Source organism: Bubalus kerabau, chromosome 13 (assembly GCF_029407905.1).
Source record: "Bubalus kerabau isolate K-KA32 ecotype Philippines breed swamp buffalo chromosome 13, PCC_UOA_SB_1v2, whole genome shotgun sequence".
NCBI classification, from domain to species: Eukaryota; Metazoa; Chordata; class Mammalia; order Artiodactyla; family Bovidae; genus Bubalus; species Bubalus kerabau.
The window spans coordinates 59,174,677-59,195,950 of NC_073636.1; the positions used below are offsets into that span (position 1 = coordinate 59,174,677).

The 21,274-nt window shown below is 52.3% G+C and overlaps 1 long non-coding RNA gene across 1 annotated transcript; it reads right to left on the minus strand.

The window, feature by feature from the left end:
• Positions 1-2,734: 2,734 nt before the first annotated feature.
• LOC129625023 (uncharacterized) lies at positions 2,735-6,537 on the minus strand. The gene is made up of 3 exons (XR_008701224.1): positions 5,050-6,537; positions 3,479-3,598; positions 2,735-3,372 (listed from the first exon to the last, which is right to left on the minus strand). It is a non-coding gene; the product is annotated as an uncharacterized LOC129625023 (long non-coding RNA).
• Positions 6,538-21,274: the final 14,737 nt, after the last annotated feature.

Below are 21,274 nucleotides of genomic sequence, written 5' to 3' on the forward strand. Positions count from 1 at the left end.
AGAGGGGACTGGAATGCAAAAGTAGGAAGTCAAGAAACACCTGGAGTAACAGGCAAATTTGGCCTTGGAATACGGAATGAAGCAGGGCAAAGGCTAATAGAGTTTTGCCAAGAAAATGCACTGGTCATAGCAAACACCCTCTTCCAACAACACAAGAGAAGACTCTACACATGGACCTCACCAAATGGTCAACACTGAAATCAGATTGATTATATTCTTTGCAGCCAAAGATGGAGAAGCTCTATACAGTCAACAAAAACAAGACCAGGAGCTGACTGTGGCTCAGATCATGAACTCCTTATTGCCAAATTCAGACTTAAATTGAAGAAAGTAGGGAAAACCACTAGACCATTCAGGTAAGACCTAAATCAAATCCCTTATGATTGTACTATGGAAGTGAGAAATAGATTTAAGGGACTAGATCTGATAGATAGAGTGCCTGATGAACTATGGAATGAGGTTTGTGACACTGTACAGGAGACAGGGATCAAGACCATGACCATGGAAAAGAAACGCAAGAAAGCAAAATGGCTGTCTGGGGAGGCCTTACAAATAGCTGTGAAAAGAAGAGACGCGAAAAGCAAAGGAGAAAAGGAAAGATATATGCATCTGAATGCAGAGTTCCAAAGAATACCAAGGAGAGATAAGAAAGCCTTCCTCAGCGATCAATGCAAAGAAATAGAGGAAAACAACAGAATGGGAAAGACTAGAGATCTCTTCAAGAAAATTAGAGATACCAAGGGAACATTTCATGCAAAGATGGGCTCGATAAAGGACAGAAATGGTATGGACCTAACAGAAGCAGAAGATATTAAGAAGAGATGGCAAGAATACACAGAAGAACTACACAAAAAAGATCTTCACGACCCAGATAATCATGATGGTGTGATCACTGACCTAGAGCCAGACATCCTGGAATGTGAAGTCAAGTGGGCCTTAGAAAGCATCACTATGAACAAAGCTAGTGGAGGTGATGGAATTCCAGTGGAGCTATTCCAAATCCTGGAAGATGATGCTGTGAAAGTGCTGCACTCAATATGCCAGCAAATTTGGAAAACTCAGCAGTGGCCACAGGACTGGAAAAGGTCAGTTTTCATTCCAATCTCAAAGAAAGGCAATGCCAAAGAATGCTCAAACTACTGCACAATTGCACTCATCTCACACGCTAGTAAAGTAATGCTCAAAATTCTCCAAGCCAGGCTTCAGCAATACGTGAACCATGAACTTCCAGATGTTCAAGCTGGTTTTAGAAAAGGCAGAGGAAGCAGAGACCAAACTGCCAATATCCGCTGGATCATGGAAAAAGCAAGAGAGTTCCAGAAAAACATCTTTTTCTGCTTTATTGACTATGCCAAAGCCTTTGACTGTGTGGATCACAATCAACTGTGGAAAATTCTGAAAGAGATGGGAATACCAGACCACCTGACCTGCCTCTTGAGAAACCCATATGCAGGTCAGGAAGCAACAGTTAGAACTGGACATGGAACAACAGACTGGTTCCAAATAGGAAAAAGAGTACGTCAAGGCTGTATATTGTCACCATGCTTATTTAACTTCTATGCAGAGTACATCATGAGAAACGCTGGGCTGGAAGAAGCACAAGCTGGAATCAAGATTGCCGGGCGAAATATCAATAACCTCAGATATGCAGATGACACCACCCTTATGGCAGAAAATGAAGAGGAACTAAAAAGCCTCTTGATGAAAGTGAAAGTGGAGAGTGAAAAAGTTGGCTTAAAACTCAACATTCAGAAAACAAAGTTCATGGCAACTGGTCCCATCACTTCATGGGAAATAGATGGGGAAACAGTGGAAACAGTCTCAGACTTATTTTTCTGGGCTCCAAAATCACTGCAGATGGTGACTGCAGCCATGAAATTAAAAGATGCTTACTCCTCGGAAGGAAAGTTATGACCAACCTAGATAGCATATTGAAAAGCAGAGACATTACTTTGCCAACAAAGGTCCGTCTAGTCAAGGCTATGGTTTTTCCAGTAGTCATGTATGGATGTGAGAGTTGGACTGTGAAGAAAGCTGAGCGCTGAAGAATTGATGCTTTTGAACTGTGGTGTTGGAGAAGACTCTTCAGAGTCCCTTGGACTGTAAGGAGATCCAACCAGTCCATTCTGAAGGAGATGAGCCCTGGGATTTCTTTGGAAAGAATGATGCTGAAGCTGAAATTCCAGTACTTTGGCCACCTCATGCGAAGAGTTGACTCATTGGAAAAGACTCTGATGCTGGGAGGGGTTAGAGGCAGGAGGAGAAGGGGACAACAGAGGAGGAGATGGCTGGATGGCATCACTGACTCGATGGACGTGAGTCTGAGTGAACTCCGGGAGTTGGTGATGGACAGAGAGGCCTGGCGTGCTGTGATTCATGGGGTCGCAAAGAGTCGGACATGACTTGAGCGACTGAACTGAACTGAACCAATTTTTATAGCCTCAAGACAAAGGACATTCCTGCTGGATGGTTTTCACCAGGTGATTTCTTGGGATGTTATAGGGTATTTACTGGAGTTGGCATCTTTGCCTAGCTGGGAGTCAGGAAACTTGTTAATGATGGTCGGGGGCTTTTCGCAAAGTTACAAAAGGGCTCAGTCAGCTTCGGAGGTGACCTTGGTTCTGGGCTCCACTTCTGTGGCCTTGGGGACAGGACTCAACAGACAGGGCCTCTGGCGGCCAGGAGCAGCCTGCCAGGGGGCGCCTTCCTGGGTCCACCATACATCAGGGCCACCCACTCTTTGCTCTCCATGTAAGACTTGACTTCCTCAATGCCCATCGTGGCCCCCTAATGGTTTTACCAACTGACCTTTCTAGAACCTTCCCACCTTCTCCTTGAAGGCTAGGGATGGGTCATTCCCTAACGTTACCAGAAAAGGGTAAACTCCCATCATCATCTCAATGGGCATGAGTTTGGGTAAATTCCGGGAGAGAGTGAAGGACAGGGAAACCTGACATGCTGCAGTCCACAGGGTTGCAAAGAGTCAGACACGACTGAGCGGCTGAACAACAAGACAGATGAAAACCTCAGAAGCCAGCTGCATCTCCCCCAGCACCAGCCGGTGAACTCACTAGGCACAGAGGCCCTGTCTTTTCACTCTTGATCCTCCAGTAGATGCTAGACAGGCCCCTGCCTCTCACCACACTGACCACCTCCTGAGTACCAAGCCCTCAGGCTGCAGAGACAGGAAGACTCAGTCCCTGCCCTTGGGGAGCAGTTCACAGTCAGCAGGAGCGGCAGTCCGGGCCTGGGCAGTGAGTCCTGAACAGGAATGACCACGTGGAATAACGGGGGGCAGAACAGGGTCCCAGACACCATCTGCAGGGCCAGGAGGCTTTGAAGGAGATAGCTCTGGAACTCATTCTTCAGCACCTGGCAGAAGGAGGGGGTTGGGAAGGGAATGATGTTCTAGGCAAGGGCTCAGCCTGAGCAAAGACACAATGCTCAGAACTTCTTCAACTTACTTAAGACAACTTACTCAGAGCAGCACAGCAGTGTAGGTGTTGCTGAAAAACCCAGTGCAAAGAATATACAACTGGAAGATCGGCTGGAGAGGAATCTGAACTTGATGCTGAGCTCTGAACAAGCACCACTCCACCTGCACAAATATTCAGGGAGAACAAGGAAGTTGGCTTCATTACAAGGAAGGCAGGCTTTTGTCTGGTGGACTGGAATGGCTCTGTCTACAAGGGGACAAAGTTATCTCGACCACCCCTGTGATCTAGGGCTCCAAAATCATTCCTGGCTGGCATAACCAGTTTGCAAACATGCCACCAGGATGTCAGGGGCATGAAATCAGGTTTGGCTCCTTGCTTCTGGCATTGTCTTCCCTCTGCAGTGAGCTGAAAACCAAGTGCTTGCCTCAAAGTTTGCCCGGCGTCTGTGGTTAACCAGGCCTGTATCGGCAGGTGATCAAAATCATCTCAGAGCTCAACTTCAGCTCCCACCTGCAGCCCAGGCCAGAGCACTCAATTTTCCTGCGAGATTTCACCTCTCTGTGTGATTAATTTGGTGTAAACACGCTGACAAAGCATTGTTAGCAGTTAATTGGGGCTGGAGGTGAAGGTCAAAGCTGGTCTCTTCAGGAATGAAATTAACTAGCTACCGTTAATACAAAGAATGATTAAGTCCATCTATCCCCAGCCTTTGCTCTCACTAGCTCATCCATTGCCCCAATGATTCTTGTGCACACAGAACTTGAAGCCTCTGGAGTGGGATAGGGTGAGGGTTGGGATGGGGAAGGAAGAATTTCCTACTAGAGTTAAAAGTAATTTTCCAAAATCACCATGACCTGCTCACAAACACGATTCTATTTTCCTTCTTTTTAAAAACATTTTATTAGAGAATAGTCGATTTACAACGTTGTGTCAGCTTGCTGTACAGCAAAGTGAATCAGTTATACATAAACAAATATCCACTCTTCTTTAGATTATTTTCCCATATAGGCCATTACAATATATTGATTAGAGTTCCTCTGTGCTATACAGTAGGTCCTTTTTAGTTATGTATTTTATGTATAGTGACATGTATTTGTAAATCTCAGCCTCCCAATTCATTTCTTCCCCACCCTCTTTACTCCCTGGTAACCATTAGCTTGTTTTCTACATTTGTAACTCTGTTTCTGTTTTGTGGATAAGTTCATTTGTTCCCTTCTTTTAGATCGCAAGTATAAGCGATGTTATATATTTGTCTTATTCTGTTTTTCTTATTTCACTCACTATCACACACCGTAGGTCCATCCATGTTACTGCAAATGGCATTATTTTGCTGAGTAATGTTCCATTGCATACATGGCTAAGTAACATTCCGTTGTACCTGTGCACCACATCTGTATCCATTCCCGTGTCAGTGGACATTAACGTGGCATCAGGTCTTGGCTACTGGAAACAGTGCTGCAATGAATGTTAGGACGCATGTATCCTTTCGGATCTTGTTTTTCTCCAAATATATGCCCAGGAGTGGGATCGTGGGGTCAAAAAGTAGCTCTAGTTTTAGTTTTGAAACGAAATAGCAGTATGTGTCGTGGTTGGCACGGGGGTGGGTACCCACCTGGACCCTTGGTTGTCTCAGGGCAGGGGGAGCGGGTTCCTGTTGCTGCTGTAACAAAGTGCCGCATGTGAGGGGTTTAAAACAACACAAACTCAGCATCTGGTCCTGGAGGCAGACTGGGTGAAAGTCATGGCGTGAGCAAAGCCGGTTCCTCCAGAGATTTGGCAGAGAACCATTCTCTTGCTTTTCCCAGCTTCCAGGGGCACCTGCTCTCCTGGCTCACAGCCCTTCCCTCTATCCCCAAATTGAGCAGCATCACATCTTCGATTCTCTCCCTTCCCTCCTCTTTCCGCCTCTTCTAAGAACCCTTGTGATTACTGTCTGCCCATCCAGGATAATGGTCCTTTATCCAGGTCCCCTCAAGGTCCTTTATCACCTCCACACCCTGCGAGGATGAAAGGGTATCCTGCACAGTGATTCTCAGCTCTCAGAGCATCTAACAAATGCTGAGTTCCAGTCCACCCCAAAGCGACTGATGACAGTCTCTGGGAAAGAGGCCTGGGCTGGGGTATGTTCTTTAAAGCTCCTCTGTGATCCCAAGGAGCCCCTTGGGGGCTGAGCTATCCCTGTCTGGCTCCAGTTGGACATACCCAGGACACCAACAGACCACAGCTGTTAGGACCGCAGAAATCCCTCACCCAGCACCACCTTCTGGCTGGTGCAGGAGAGCATCTAGAGGGAGAAGAACCCCAAGCCACATCCCAGCCAGGTTCAGGGTCCCAGGTCCCAGGTGGCCCTCAGCCTGGGCTGTGGAGGATTCGGGTTCAGCCTTTCACTGCTTTGGTTTGAGCGCCACCTGCTGGCGGCAGGCAACTTGGCCAGTGGCCGGCTGCAGCCCCCACCAGGCTGGGCTTGTGAACTTCCAGGGTCCCAGTCTGGGGTGGGGTGGGCTGGGACCATTCCCTCCCATTTAAGTGGCCAGACTTACATCTGGGGCTCTGCCTCACAACCTAAACTTGTCCACAGACCCCAGATTAAGTCCCTGCACTGCCCTCCCTTCCCCCAGCTGCCAGCACTCCAAAATCAACAACCCAGTGCCCGCAAAAGCTGATTCTCTTTCCTCAAGAGGAATACCCCTATAAGCTTGGGGACCGACCCCCACCCCCTGGAAGATCCCAGCCCAACTTCTGCAGGAATCCCAGGGACCTGGTCCACAGCGTCACAGCCCTGAGTCCTGACATTTTTGGAACTCCTACGTGTACTAACTCACTTCATCCTTCCATCCAGCCTGTGAAGAAAGGGATTCTCATCCCATTTCACACGGTGGGAATACTGAGTCACAGAGAGGTTAAGCTACTTGCCCATGGTCACACAGCCAGCATCCAATCCAGGGGACAAAGTGTGTGAAAACAGCCCCTTGGGGTGTAAAAGAAAACCTCTGTACATGGAAGGCCCACATGCTTGGGCAATGCCTTGGTCTGGGAGGTGGGGGTGGCTCCCACCTTCCCCCACCTGAGTGCAGCCAGCCACCTGTCCTCAGGCAGGCCCACCACGCAGGTGAATGCCCCCATGTCTCTGCAACACTATAGGGCTGAAGGGAACAAGCTCAGGGGCACCCCATTTCTGAGTTCAGCCACTCCCTTTCCTGCTGTGTGATTTTGGGCAGATGTCTAGTCTGTCTGTGCCTCAGATTCCATATGTGTGAAAGGGGGTAATCATGGCTCTTCCTTCACAAGATGGTTTGCAGGATGAAATCAGTGTCTGGTTCTTAGGAACCAGGGCCCCTGCGTCAGTGCTGCTCATAAGTGTGGCCCTCCCATATGGCCCCCTAAGAGACCCACATCTCAGAGGCCGCACCTTTCCATGTTGCCCCCCAGCCCTCCATCCTCCTCCGGATCCTGGTATAGCCCCTGGTTTTACTCCGACATCAGGGTGGATAGGATGGTCAGAAGCTGCACCGCTCCTAGCAATCCCCATCAGGCCCAGCAAGCAGAAGCTTCACCCTCTGGGCTGTGACTCACCCTGAGTGGTCTGCCACCTCAGGCCTCAGCACCTCAACTCCGCAGTGCACACACAGCTCAGTGCCCAGGACAGAAGAGGTGCCTCTCCCGACAGGGAAGCCCCCTCCCACCGGCACACGCGCGCGCACACACACACACGCGCACGCTTCTGGGCAACATCACCTCCTCCTGCCTACCCAGAGGCAGCCAGGCCTGGGACCATCAGGGCTCATATTCTTAGCAGAGGCTTGGCCCTGGAAACGCTGTGCCGTCTTTCTGAGCTTCGGGTTCCCCATCTGCAAAGCAGAGGTTAACACATGCTCCGTGGCAGCGTCCAGTGTGCAGTGAGCATTCCACGGACATCTGTGGACGTGGCTGCTGTGATCCTGTGCTCACAGCTTCCCACACAGCCTTGGCCACAGTGACCGCAAACGGCAAGCCTAAGCTGCTGTGACTTAATGCCATCTGCTGCTCAGGCCCCTCCTAGGAGGTATCCCGACCCCGTCTGCAGAGGACGAGAGCAGGCCAGGCCTCATCCCATAGCCTGTGACTCTGCGTTTGAATGCTGAGCTGTCCCTCCACACAGACGTCACCTGTTCAGCCCTCACACCAGCCCTAAGAAATGCACAAAGAGATTTTGCCCACTTCACAGATAAGGAAACTGAGGCCCAGGAAAGCAAGATCAAATCTCATTCTGACTGGCCCCCATGGTGGGTCAGGATCCTCCAACTATAGGCAGAGCCTGGGGCAGGTCGTGGGGTGACTCATAGCTGATGCTAGGAGGCTGGGTGGGCCTGGTCCCCAGAGCCATGAGTGTGTGTCCAAATGTGGATTTGTCAAAACTCCCTTCTTATCACAGAGCCGAGGGCTTTGAAGTTTCAATCTTCCTCAAGGGATGAGAAACTCTGGAAAACTCACTTTGCTCTAAGAAATCCAACCTACAGTGCTCAGCCAGCCTGAATCACCCCCTGGCCACACCCAGAGGGCATGTGCAGCTGCTCAGATTATGTTGTGAAAGAACCTTCAGTGACATGGAAGGAGACCCAGCATCTTGTGTGTGGGGACAATCCCGGCAGGTCCCAGAGCTCCATGTCGGGGGTGATGCACTTTTTGGATAAAAAGTATCTGGATGCGTGGGAAAGAGACGGAAGAAAGTCGGTGTATGTGTGTACGTGAAGAAAGGCTCTCCTTGGCTGAAACTCCAGGTGCTTGGTTTCTTTCTGCTTTACCTGCTTCTTCAGCTTTCCCTGCAGGGCGAGTGCATTAATTGGGTAACTATAAACATGGGCTTCCCAAGTGGCACTAGTGGTCGAGATTCTGCCTGCAATGCAGGAGACACAGGAAACGCGGGTTCAATCCCTGAGTTGGAAAGATTCCCCTGGAGGAGGGCATGGCAACCCACTCCATTATTCTTACCTGGAGAATCCATGGAGAAAGGAGCCTGGCCAGCTAGAGTCCATAGGGTTGCAAAGAGTTGGACATGACTGAGGGTCTTACAGGATAGGAAACATCTGTCATAGGGCCTCCTGGGCCCCCCGACCCTGTGGGCCCTGACGTAGGCCATGGCCAGGGCTCTGACCACCAGGTGGCGCCCCCGATCTTCTTTTGCAAATCAAGCCCAAGTTTGGAATTAATGGGGCAGTGGGGCAAGTGCTCATGGGATCCAATTTTCTGCCTCTAGTGAGCCCAGGACACCCAGGGTCAGGACTGGGTCCTGAGATCCAGAGCTTCAGACTCTAGGACGTGGGTAGGGGGTCTCTGTGGACTTGCCACACCCAAGTCAGCAGTTCTTCCATAGAGCAAGGTGACCACCCTGCACATCTCTTCCCTCTGCCCAGAGGTGTGTGTGTCCTCAAAGTGACCTTCAGGTGACCTTGTGTTCAGTCCCTGCAGGGATCCCACCTGTCCGGGCCCCTTCCCAGCCCTCACTGACCCCCTCATTCTGGTCAGTGTCACACCCCATGCACGCCTGAAGCCCCACCAGCTCTTGTCTTCGGCTGCCTGTCTCTCTCTGCATTTCTATCTGATTTCCTCTCTCTGCCTCTGTCTGCCTCTCAGCATCCGCTCCTACCACATGAAATCTTACTGTCCAGCAAAGTCCAGGTGTCTGCACAGGCAGACTACCAGACCCCACCCTTGAGAATTCAGGTGAGTAGGTCCGGGTGGACCCTGGAATCAGCATTTCATGCAAATCTCATCAGCAGCAAACACTCCGTGGTGAGCTCACTGCTCAAGATCCCTGCCAGCCTAGGCTGCGGGTCTGACCTGGCCCTGCCGGCCCCTCGCCTTCCTCTCCTGACATCCCTCTGTCTCCCTCCCTGGCCTCAAATTGCATGGCCTTGAATTTATCCCAGGCCTCCTGCCCCAGGGCCTTTGCACACACACTCCCTCCAGTATCCTGTCTCTGTGTCTTCCTGGCTCGCCTTCCAGGTCTCAGTTCAAGTGTCTTCTCCTTAGAGAGTCTCCCCCCAACCCCAGGCCCTCTTTGCCACACTCGCTGAGCTATTTCCATCTAAGCATCCAGAGTGATCTGGTATACCTTATGTCCCTGCTTCTTTCATTACCATCTCTCCCTGGACCACATTCTCTGCTCCACCAGGGTAGAGATCTCGTCCATCAGTTTGTCTGCGATCCTCTCAGTGTCAAGAACTATATCTGGCTCTCATATACGACACAATATGTTTGTAATTCATAAATGAATGAGTGAACATCCCCAGGTGACTGATGCCCAGTGAGGGCTGGAACCTGGTCAGTTAGCCCACCCTTCAGGGCCTTTGAAGGTCAAGGCTTCACTCCCTGCATTTTCCCCCAGGTGCTTCCCAAACCTGATCACTCCAGTCCAGGGTCACCCTTTCCAGGCCCTGAGCCTTGGCTTAGGCAGTGCCCTCCACCTGGGTGCTCTCTCAACTCTGCCATAGAACTCACTGTTAAGGCCCCACCCAACTTTGGACTCCACCAAGAAGCCTTCCTGGACTGTTCCTTGAGTCAATATTTATCATTCTGTCCCATAAACTCCACCCCATAGTTTATGGGTTTCTCAGGGCATTCGCTGTTTTCTCCAGGAGCAGCACCCCCAGGCACCTGGCCTGTATTGATCATCCTCAGACCCCAGTGTGGGTTCCATAGACATGCTGGCTTAGGGGCCCCTGATGAAGAGGGGCAAGATGAGTGTAGCCCGGGAATCAGCATCAGCACCTGCTTTCCGGGACCTTATGTGGGCTGGTGGTTGGCTGAGCTCAGTGACTCATGTCTTACCAAGCCAGGAGCCCGAACCCAGAAGGAGCAGCTCTTGCCCTCTGCTCTCTGCCCTTTGCCCTCTGCAGGACCCAGGGCAAGCAGGGGAAATAGAGGCCTCCTTGGCCACCTTGTCCCAAGGGCAAGTGCTTTGTCCCAGAGCAGCCTCAGCAGTTCAAACCCTCTCCCAGGCTGTGCAGCCCGGGGCAAATGCACACCCTCTCTCTGCCCGGCTTCCCGCCTGCACTGAGCTCACAGGCCACTGTGGTGGTTCAGGAAGCCCAGACACCTGACGTGCTTGAACCAGCCTGACACAGAAGCAAGAGCCGTTTACTGAAAAAGAAACAGTCCAAAGAGTGGGCAACTCTTCCAGTCCCCGTATGACACACAAGGCAGAAGGGCGGGTGTGCTGGTGACCCTCCGAGGTCGTAACAGGGACCCTCATCCATCCACCTCCCACCTGGATGGCAGGGAGGGACTTAGCTCAGCCCCTGTTCCCTCCACTGGACAGTGAGATCTGAAGACAGCAACTGTGCCATCATTTGGGGACCCTGTCCCTGTGTGCAGTCCCAGACGATCCTGTCCCCTCGCCCTATCAGGGGAGTCTGTCCCAGCAGGACTGCATCTTAGATTCCTCAGGGGACCACAGTCACAATGCAGGAAGGTCAGGTGCCCCGGGAACCCCACAGTCTCTGCACCCAGCACTCTTTGGGCCCTGGCTGCTAAGCACCCCACAGAGTCGAGCAGGTGGACTTGAACCCCACTGGCGGGCCAGGACTTTGGGCTGGGACTTCGCTCTGGGATGGGGTGTTTACAGAGACCCCGGGCCTGGTCCAAGTGCTGACACCGTGGCCAATGTCCCCGTTGGGTTAAGCATTCATGGTCCTGGCTGATTCCAGCTTTGGACAGGGGACGCCTAAGGGAACTGCTGGGGCCAGACATGACAGAAACGATTCAGAGGCTTTCCACCCGAGGTGGGGGCTGCCCTCCCACCCCAGACCCAGTTTCTCCTTTTCTGGCTTTCAAAGCCCGGACCAAACCTCCTCTCTGCCCATGGCGCCAAGCTGCCCTCCCTCTTGCCCCCACTCATTTGACCCTGTCTCTCTCCTCCAGGCTGATCCCCCACCCCCTCTTCCAGCCTGCCCTTCCTCTGTGAGGGATGGTGGGGTGGGCTGAGCCAGTCTTCCCTGCCCCTTCCACTGCTCTGAGGTGGTCCTGGCTCCTCCTGGGTGAGACAGAAGTCCCTGAAGGGTGAGGCCTGGTACTCTGGGTCTCCACCCTCCCAGTGCCCCGGGAGTAGGGGAGGGCCTGGCCAGGCGGCTCCAGGCATCCCCAACCCCTGCTCATCACATTCTTCCCAGGACCCTACAGATCTCTCTTGAGCACTCTGCCCAGGGAGAGAGACAACATTCACCCAGTAGAGCTCTCAAACCCACCAGATCCCCCTGCTTCCAAATCCACCCAGCCCGGACGCCACCATCTTTCTATAGACACTGCAGGAGCCTCCCCACTGACCGCCCCTCTCTCACCTCTCTGCCCCTTCTCCACCCGGTATCCAAGAGACTTGGAAAATGCCACTCCAGTTCTGCTGCTCCTCCACTGCAGCCCTCAGTGGCTCCCCATTGCCCCCTCAAACTTGGCCCTCAGGCCAGCCAGAACTGGCCCTCCAGCCCCTCTGCCTCTTCTCCCCACTGCTTAACCCCCAGCTCAGCCCACCACCCCTAACTGCCGCTTCTCTTCCCCACATGCCTTGGCCTCACCCTGGCCTCCAAACCTCTGCACAAGGCTATTCCCTCTCATGGGATGCCCTTCCCACTTCTTTATGTGGCTCAGCTCAGACGTCTCTTTGCAGGCAGGAGGCTCCTGTCACTCTCCCCGCCGAGGTGCTGTCTTGGCCCTGCATGTGGCCCTGGGACTGGCACTTGGCCTCCACTGGAGGCAGCTGTGTTGCACCAAGTGGGCCTGGGATGACCAGAGACTGTGAGTATCCCCAGGACAGAGCAGAGTGGGTGGATCCAGTTCCTGCCAGGTGCTCCTGGGGACATATTCCATCTGCTGCTCAGGTCCCCTCCCAGCGAAGCCTCCCCCACCCAGCTCTTCACTCCAGCTGATGGTAGCAGGTCTCAGCCCTGCCCCGGGGGGCCCTTCTGGGTCTGCAAGTCAGCAAGTCCCCAGCCACCCCCACATCACCTGCTGGGGAGCTGGCCATTGGCCAAGGGAACATATCCATGTCGATATCCATCCCAGGCCTGCCCACAATTGGCTCACAGGTGACAAGGGACTCAGAGCTTACCTGCTCTGCCATTTCCCGGCAGGGGGCTGACCCCTCTGAGCTTCAGGCTGCCCTGGAGTGGAGCTGATGGTAATCTCCCCACCCAGGGGGCCAGGGTGAGCTGGGTAGTTGTTGAGAGCCTGGAAATAAGCCTGATATGTAGTAAAAGCTCAATAAATGTGAGCATTTCCTTGTTAATTTCAACATCCTTTTACTAAGATTTCATTTTCACGTTCGTGTCTGCACCTGGTGTCTCATACCGCCAGGTGTTCTGCAGGTGTTTAGTGAGTAAACAACGGTCCCAGGGCTCCAAGGAGACCCTGGCCCTCTTTATAGGCTGTGGCAGGAAATGGGGGGTCTCTGGGGCTGCCCAGCACCTGTGCCCCAGCCCCTGTTTCTCATCTAATCTCATCCCACCGCCTGTTGGCTCTGGAAGGAGTGTGAGGCGGTGTGACCCCAACCATAGGAACTCAGACCTTCCCTGGGGACCCCAAAGTTCCCCCTTCCTCGGGCAGGTCACAAAACACCCCACGGGACTGATCACAGCCAGGCATGATGCTGGGGCCTGGGCTAGCTGGGGCCTGGAAAGTTCTTCCAGGCAGGACTCCAATGGACAGGGAATGATTAATGGAGCTGGCTGGGGCTGGATCTCTGGCTGGAAACGTCCAAGCTCTTGGAGACAGTGGTTTGGATTAGCTGTGGCAGCCCGCCCCTACCCTAGCAGGTCTGCACCCCACTGCCCAGGACTTTGGTAAAGCAAAATCAGGCATGCAAAGCCCTGTCCTAGCAGGGTAGGGGCAGTGCAGGGGACACCAGGGGGAGGGACCTCCCCCCACCTGCCAGGAAAGGAGAATTCCCCAGAACTGGTGGCATCCATGGGGCAGTGGGGCAGGGAGACTGTGTCCTCAGGTCCTTTGTCCTGACTGTGCTCTTTGACTGGCTTTGAACCTGGAGCCATTCCTGGGGAGCAGGTAGCTTGTTTGCAGACTGGGGCCCCTGGCTCCCCCAGCTCAGGCCTCTGCACTGGGAAGCCCACCTCCGAGCTCTCCCCTGGGGCCACAGTCCTGATTCAGAGTGCAGCCCCTTAGGGTCAGGTTGGGCCAGGCCTGCTGTGTGCCCAGCTGGGATATGCCCCAATTCCTCCTCCCTACAGCCCCAAGGGTAGAGAAGGGTGGTAGGGAGGAGCCAAATCAGACTGGGAGCCTTTCCCAGCTGAGTCCAACCCCAGATGTGCCATGATGTTCTCTGAAAAATGGGCAATAATCCATCTCAGGGAGCTGCACTCAGAGCGGGGAGACCACTGGCCACGGATCACACAGCTGGGAAACAGCCCTGTAGGAATGCTGTCCACATATCTGTCCATGACTCCCCCAGCCATCACCAGAATCTCTGCCCTCCTGCAGATGCTCTCTGAACTACAGCCACTTCCAGGTATACCCTGGGTGTCAGTGTAAAGGATGCTGGCTCAGAGTGGAGCCTGCTTTTTCTGTCCATGAGGAGGAAGTAGTAAGGATAGCCCTGTGTGGTTGTTAATTACAGGGGCTCCGCTATTTGGGAATGCATGTTTGTGCTAAGCTGCTTCAGTCCTGTCTGACTGTTTGAGACCCTATGGACTGTAGCCCACCAGGCTCCCCTGTCCATGGGATTCTCCAGGCAAGAATACTGGAATGGCTTGCCGTGCCCTGCTCCAGGGGATCTTCCCAACCCAGGGACTGAAGTCATGTCTCTTATGTCTCCTGCATTGGCAGGCGAGATCTTTATCACTAGCACCTCCTGGGACCTGAGTTCAAATCCTGCCTCCCTATGTGGCCTCAAGCAGGTCTAGTCTCCCTTGTCAGAGTGTCCCCATTTGTAATGAGGACAATGACAGCTCCTCTTATGGGAGTTGACCCGAAAGCGACTCTGGGGCCAGTCGCCAGAAGCATCTTCATTTTCACCATTCATGTGCTTGACCTGATTCCTTAGAAGGTCTAGGTTAGTGTCCAGGGTTAATATCCAGGGTTCAGCCCAGGGATCAGGAATATTGACCATAAACCACTTGTGCTTTCTGGCCTTGGTTTCCTCTTCTGTTACACAGAAATAGTAACAGTCTGCACTCCTCGAGTGCTTAGAAGTTACCAGGCCCTGCTCTAAGCTGTTCATGTATATTTGTTGTTGTTCAGTCACTCAGTCACATCCAACTCCTTTCCATCCCATGGACTGTAGCACACCAGGCCTCCCTGTCTCTCACTATCTCCCAGAGTTTACCCGAGTTCATGTCCATTGAGTCGGTGATGCCATCCAACCATCTCTTTCTCTGCCATCCCCTTCTTCTGCCCTCAGTCTTTCCCGGCATCAGGGTCTTTTCCAATGAGTTGGCTCTTAGCATCAAGTGGTCAAAGTGCTGGAGCTTCAGCATCAGTCCTTCCAATGAATATTCAAGGTTGATTTCCTTTAAGATTGACTGGTTTGATCTCCTTGCAGTCCAAGGGACTCTCAAAAGTGTATTATCTCATTTAATTCTCACCACAGCCTAGTCTGTGCAGGTGTGGGGAGGGAGGGCCACACCTCCCCAGGCTGCTAAGAAGAGAATGTGGCTTAGTCCTTCTAAGAAGCTAAAACACTCCTGGCAACAGAGAGTGCCTTGTATGGGCACCCGTGTTACTATTCCCAAGGTGGGACTGTAGGTTTTACTTATGTCCTTGCCCCACCCCAGGACATACCAGCGTCCGCAGACTCAGCCTGAGGGTCCAAGCTCACTGTCGTAGATGCCTTTCTTCCCCTTTTGCCTCTTCCAACTCCCTGACTGATGTGAAGCAACACGGGGATGCTGCAGGCTAAACCCCAGAAGCCTCCTTGGAAGACCAGGTCTGTTTCAGGCATTGTGTTAGGTAAATAAGGGAGGGGCCACCCACACCAGGGCAGCAGGATCTAAGGAGGAATTGCAGGGCTCGATGTTTTCTGGGATATAGACATAAAGCCCTTGAGGATGCAGAGGGGCTTCTGGCTCTTGACCCCTTTGGATATAGCCATTCTGCAGCTACTTGGGAAAGAAGGAGGGAGCTTCCCATCCCGGGATGAGATCAAGCAAGGAATGTACACTCCATTGTCTATGGTCCCGCAGTGGCTTGCCCTGGGTAAGAAGGTGAACTGATGGTTCCCTCAGGTGCCAGTTTGACAGTGGGAATGGGTGGGTAAATGAGTTAGTCCAGGTCAAGTGTCTACCATAGCGTCAAGCTTACAGCACCCTAATGTGCTGGTTTTTCCATAAATGTCCCTTCCTGGCCTGAATTGCATGAGTCTGTGACTTTGCATTGATGTGTGCTGTGTTTTAAGTAGCTTCAGTCATGTCCGACTCTTTGCAACCCTATGGACTGTAGCCCACCAGGCTCCTCTGTCCATGGGGATTCTCCAGGCAAGAATACTGGAGTGGGTTGCCATGTCCTCCTCCAGGGGATCTTCCCAACCCAGGGATCGAACCTGTATCTCTTATGTCTCCTGCATTGGCAGGTGGGTTCTTTACTACTGAGCCACCTAGGAAGCCCTTTGTATTGATACATATGACCAATTGCATAGCATGGTGAAGAGACACCAGATGAGAAAATGCTGAAGGATTTAGGTTTAAGTCAGAAACCAATTGGGAGAAGGCAATGGCACCCCACTCTAGTACTCTTGCTTGGAAAATCCCATGGATGGAGGAGCCTGGTGCACTTCAGTCCATGGGGTTGCTAGGAGTCAGACACGACTGAGCGACTTCACTTTCACTTTTCACTTTCACGCATTGGAAAAGGAAATGGCAACCCACTCCAGTGTTCTTGCCTGGAGAATCCCAGGGACGGGGCAGCCTGTGGGCTGCCGTCTATGGGATTGCACAGAGTCGGACACGACTGACGTGACTTAGCAGCAGCAGCAGCAGCAGCAGAAACCAATTAAGGAGTGAGTTGAGACACATCTCTGAGCCCTAACTCCCCAGGTGCTAGAACTTTGGTGGGAATGTGACAAATTGGGGAAATTCATATTTATTAGGGCTCCTCTCAGGAAGAGTGTGTTTGTGATTGCAAGAAATCTCAGGACAGACTGACTGGTCTGAAGATGAGACTCTTTTCCAAAGATGTGTTTAGATGATCAAAGCATCCCCTACAGCTGCTTCTAAAGAAGTACAGCCATGGCTCCAAAGGACTGGTTTAACAGAGCAAGGCTTCCCTGGTGGCTCAGAAGGTAAAGAAACTGCCTGCAATGCAGGAGACCCAGGTTCAATCCCTGGGTCAGAAAAATCCCCTGGAGAAGGGAATGGCAACCCTCTCCAATATTCTTGCCTGGATAATTCTATGGACAGAGGAGCCTGGTGGGCTACAGTCCTATGTAAACAATCCTATGTATGAGCTATGGGGGCATAAAGAGTCAGACATGACTGAGTGACTAACACTTTCACTTGCACTTTGGAGCTGAAGCAGAATAGCTCCAATGAAAAAAGAAGGTTAAATCCTATCCATCACCTTCTCAGTCTTAACATAGGAAACAGGCACAGGGACACCCAAGGAGGAGGAGTTTTCTGGGCCCGCTGTACTCTCTCTTCAAGAGTCAGTCCCAAATTGAGAAGCCTCCTTTTTGGATGGAGAAAGAGGCAGGGAGACAGATAGGTCCCTTATGGCAGCAAAAATGTGTCTCTCCTTCTTCTGGAAGAATCCACAGGGTGTACTGTTCAGTCCTCTTTGCTTGAGATACCTCCCAGCTATCCCAGCAGACACTGGAGGCCCCTGGGGTGCCCTCAACCTGCTCCCAGGGAGTAATTTCTCAAGGATGACCTCATATGATGACCCCTAGCTAGGCCACCCCACTGGACTTTGTGCTCTATGGGGACAGGGCTGTGTCTGTCTGCTCCCCCATTGTATCTACACGAGTGTAAAGTTGGTGGGTGCTCAGTTAATATGTGCTGGATCAGGTTACCCACAATCAAAGCCTTGTCCAGAGATGAGCATCTGTTTTCATCCTCTATCTGACACTTCTGAGCTCCTATGTTCAGTGAACCCGAACTTCCCTGCCCAGCCTGATGGGCTACTCCACAGTTCAACCCCAGGCATCTTCTGAGCTCAGGGTGCCACCAGGCCAGTCGGTCCCCAAATGTGGTCCTTCCCACGTTGCTCCTTCCCGCCGCATCTGCCTGTTGTCACCGCTCTCCACTTAATTCCAGATTTCTGCAAGTCCCAAATACACTCACTTCTCCCCTCCTCTCCATTCTGCATGAACATCCTTGGGCAGCATCAGACATTGTTTTCCTAAGCATGTAGATAATGGAATTATTTTTCAGCGCTTATTAAAAGTTATCATCTGGTTTTTAAGTTGGCTCTGACATCAGGATAACTCTGTTCTCTCACATGGACACCCGTGGTAAGCCCACCGGTGTCCCAGACAAAGCCCCTTTCGTACCTCGTGACTGCCAGGATGTGGTCATCCTTGGAGGGCTCCACGTTTGGGTGGACAACCATCACTTTAAAGCTTGGAATGCAACTGTGGGACATAGCTGTTGAGTTTTTTTCGTGAGCAGGGGTACAGCCAGCCTCACCTGCAGTGTTCTCCACTCTAGAACTTACACCACAGCCTGGCTGAAGCCAAAAATCTAGGGAGCATCCTCGGTCCTTCTTGATGTCCCACCATCAGCCTATCCATCTCCAGGCTGGTGGCCCAACCCTAGATGTAGCCTGAATCTGACACATTCTTTCTACCCTCCTCTCTCTGCTGAAGCCCCTCCTCCATAGGATGGAGACCCTTTCTGTCCCCCTCACCCATCTCCCACATGACAGCCAGAAGGAACATTTTAAAACTGTCTACACTACTGTCTGCACTGTGTGTGCTAAGTCGCTTCAGTTGTGTCTGACTCTTTATGACCCTATGGGCTATAGCCCACCAGGCTCCTCTGTCCATAGAATTCTCCAAGTAAGAATACTGGACTAGCTTGCCCAGTATTCCCGTCTTCAGCCATCTTCCTGACCCAAGGATCAAACCTGGGTCTCTTGCATTGCAGACAGATTCTGTACCTTCTGAGCCACCAGGGAAGCCCTGCTCTGTTAAACCAGAGTCCTTTGAGTTGGCATTGGCAGGTGGGTTCTTTACCACTAGTGCCACCTGAGAGTGGTTCTCAAACTTGAGTGTGGGCCAGAGTCTAAATGAGGGGAGTGGTCCTGGGCCCCACCCCTAGTCTCTGATTCAGCATGTCAGGAGTGGGGCTCCCAAGACCGCCTTGGTAACGAGTCCCCAAGTGCTGCTGCTGCTGCTGCTGCATGGGGCCCTGTGCTGACTTCAAACCAAAAGCAGAACCACACATCCAATACCCTGCTGGGCAGGGGTTAGCACACAGACTCGGGAACCAGACTGTCTGGATTCAAGCCCTGGCTCTGCCACTTTCTGTGTGTCCTTAATCAAATGGCTTAACATCTCCATGCTTCGGCTTGTTTTCCTTCTCTTCAAAATGGGAGCAATAATAGCATCTCCTTCCCAGGGTTTTGTGAGGATTGAATGAGCTAGCACTATGTCTGGGTCAGGTTCTCCCGAGAGCAGACTAGAGACAAGGATGGGAGTGACTCTGGAAGCCCCAGGGGAAGAGTAGGGAAGGGAGACTGGAAGCAGGAGGCAGGCAGTGCAGGGGCTTGGACGAGGTAGGTCATCCTCAGGGGCAGCTTGGACTTGGCCCTGTGGTGGGGAGTGGGGCTCCAGGACCCCATGCAGAACACACTGTTGGTAACTGTGAGATGGAGTTTATTCCCAGCAGAAGGTGAGGGAGACTCGGGGTTTACCCAACAACAGGAGGAGCTGTGGGTTGATGGCTGCCCCCAGCGGGATGCGGAGCAGTGTAACCAGCCTGTGGGTTGATGGCTGCCCCCAGCGGGATGCGGAGCAGTGTAAGCAGCCTGCCCCACAGTGGGAAGAGCAGCTGCAGTGGCCTCAGAAAGCCCCCAGCACTCAGAGTCACAGCTGCTGCTGGGAGAGAGCTAGGGGCACATGAGGACATCCTGAGAATACCAGCCTTGGCAGACAGAGCATGGGGAAGAGCTCATGGAGTTCAGCTCCCCTCGTAACCCCCCATGAACTGAGCCCTAATCGAATCACCTTCCAGGCTTGCTGCCCCCCCCGGCCAGCTTTCTGCTCCCTTGACATGCCCAGCCTGAGAGCCCTTGCCCTGGCTGCGACCTCTGCCCAGAGCATCATTCCCAGCTCCCACAGCCCCTCTTCCCCTCCTCCCTGCATTTCAACACCATCCCCTGTGCAGGGAGTGCCTCCCTACTTCTCTTGTAAAGCCCACCACCACCAACACATCCCTCTCAATTCCCATTCCCCTTTCACTCCCAGCCTAGCCCACCTACTCTAGAACCTCCACATCCATTTCCTTGTTTATTGGTTCATAGTCTGTCTCCCACTGGAGACAACTGTCTACCTCACCCTGAATTCCAGAAACAGCAGTGTTTACCATTCTGTCCTCAGACTCTAGCAAGCACAGAATGGCCTTTACTAGATGAATAAATGACTAGAAGTACTTGCCTGAGAGGCAGAGAATCAGCAGTGTCATCTAAGGAAACTGGCGTCCTGAGCTGGCATTGTAAGGCTTGAATCTCAGCCCATTTCTCACTCCTGTGTCCTCCCCCTGACCCTCAGTGTGTTGCTTTTCTCATGGGATCACTAATACCCCTCTCACTGTGGAACCTGGAGGCATTGACCATGACTGTGTAGGGGGGACTCCTCCCGCAAGGGTGAGACCCATAGATCTGAGGACAACCTGGACAGGGTCAAAAACATGTGCTTCCTCCTCTGTCCTGGGCACTCCCAAAAGCCTAGCTGAGTATGAGTTAGAAGTCAGAGCGGAGAAACAAAGGTAAAAGCAGCTTAAAGAGTAGCAACAGATTATTTACCCTCCTGTAGGAGAAGCTCAGAGGAAGGATGTCTGGGGTGAGTAAGGCACCTTGCAGAAGTCAGCAAAGCCCAGTGCTTTCTGCCTTGTTGCCCCTCTATCTGCAACACAGAGCTTCTACTTCATAGTCCAAGATTGTGGCTTGTGCTCCAGCCATCATGTCTGCATTCCAACCATCAGTTAAAAGAAAGAGGTGAAGAAAAGCTTGCTCTCTCCCAATATGGACACCTCCCAGAATGCCACACATAAGACTTCTGCTTATAACTCATTGGCCAGCATGTGACTGCACATTTATCAGACACTGATAAAACAGCAGGGGGCAAGATGAAGAAAGCCCTGCTTGCTGACTGATGGGACCCGCACTCCAGAGAATGGGACAGACAAGAATCAGATCAACACACACTTGAGCTGGTGGCAGTGAAGCCCTCTGAAGAGAACAACAGTGATGAGAAGGAGCAGTGGGGAGTGAGGGGGTGGAAACCTACCCAAGCCGAGGAACCCAGAGTGGGCCTTTCTGAAGAGGAGCCGTTTGGATGGAGCTACTGACCATTCCAAAAAGCAGGAGATGGCTTGCATGCCTCCACTGGGCCATGTGCCTGCTGTGTACCCCTGGGCATGTCCCAATATCTCTCTGAGCCTATCTTTTCTCCTCTATGAAGTGAAGAGCAGCCACTCTCTCACTGGGTTGTGGGGTGGAATCTTGCTCACAGAACTGGATCTCCATGAAGAAATGAAGCTTACAGAGACCAAAGAATCTGGTTCTAGACCAGTAATTCTCAACTGGAGGGGGGGGTGTATCCTAGGGGACATGTGTCAATGTCTGGAGCCATTCCTGGTGGTTACAGAGAGAATCATGAACCCCAAAAGTCAGCAGTGCTGAGTCTGAGAAACCCCGCTCTC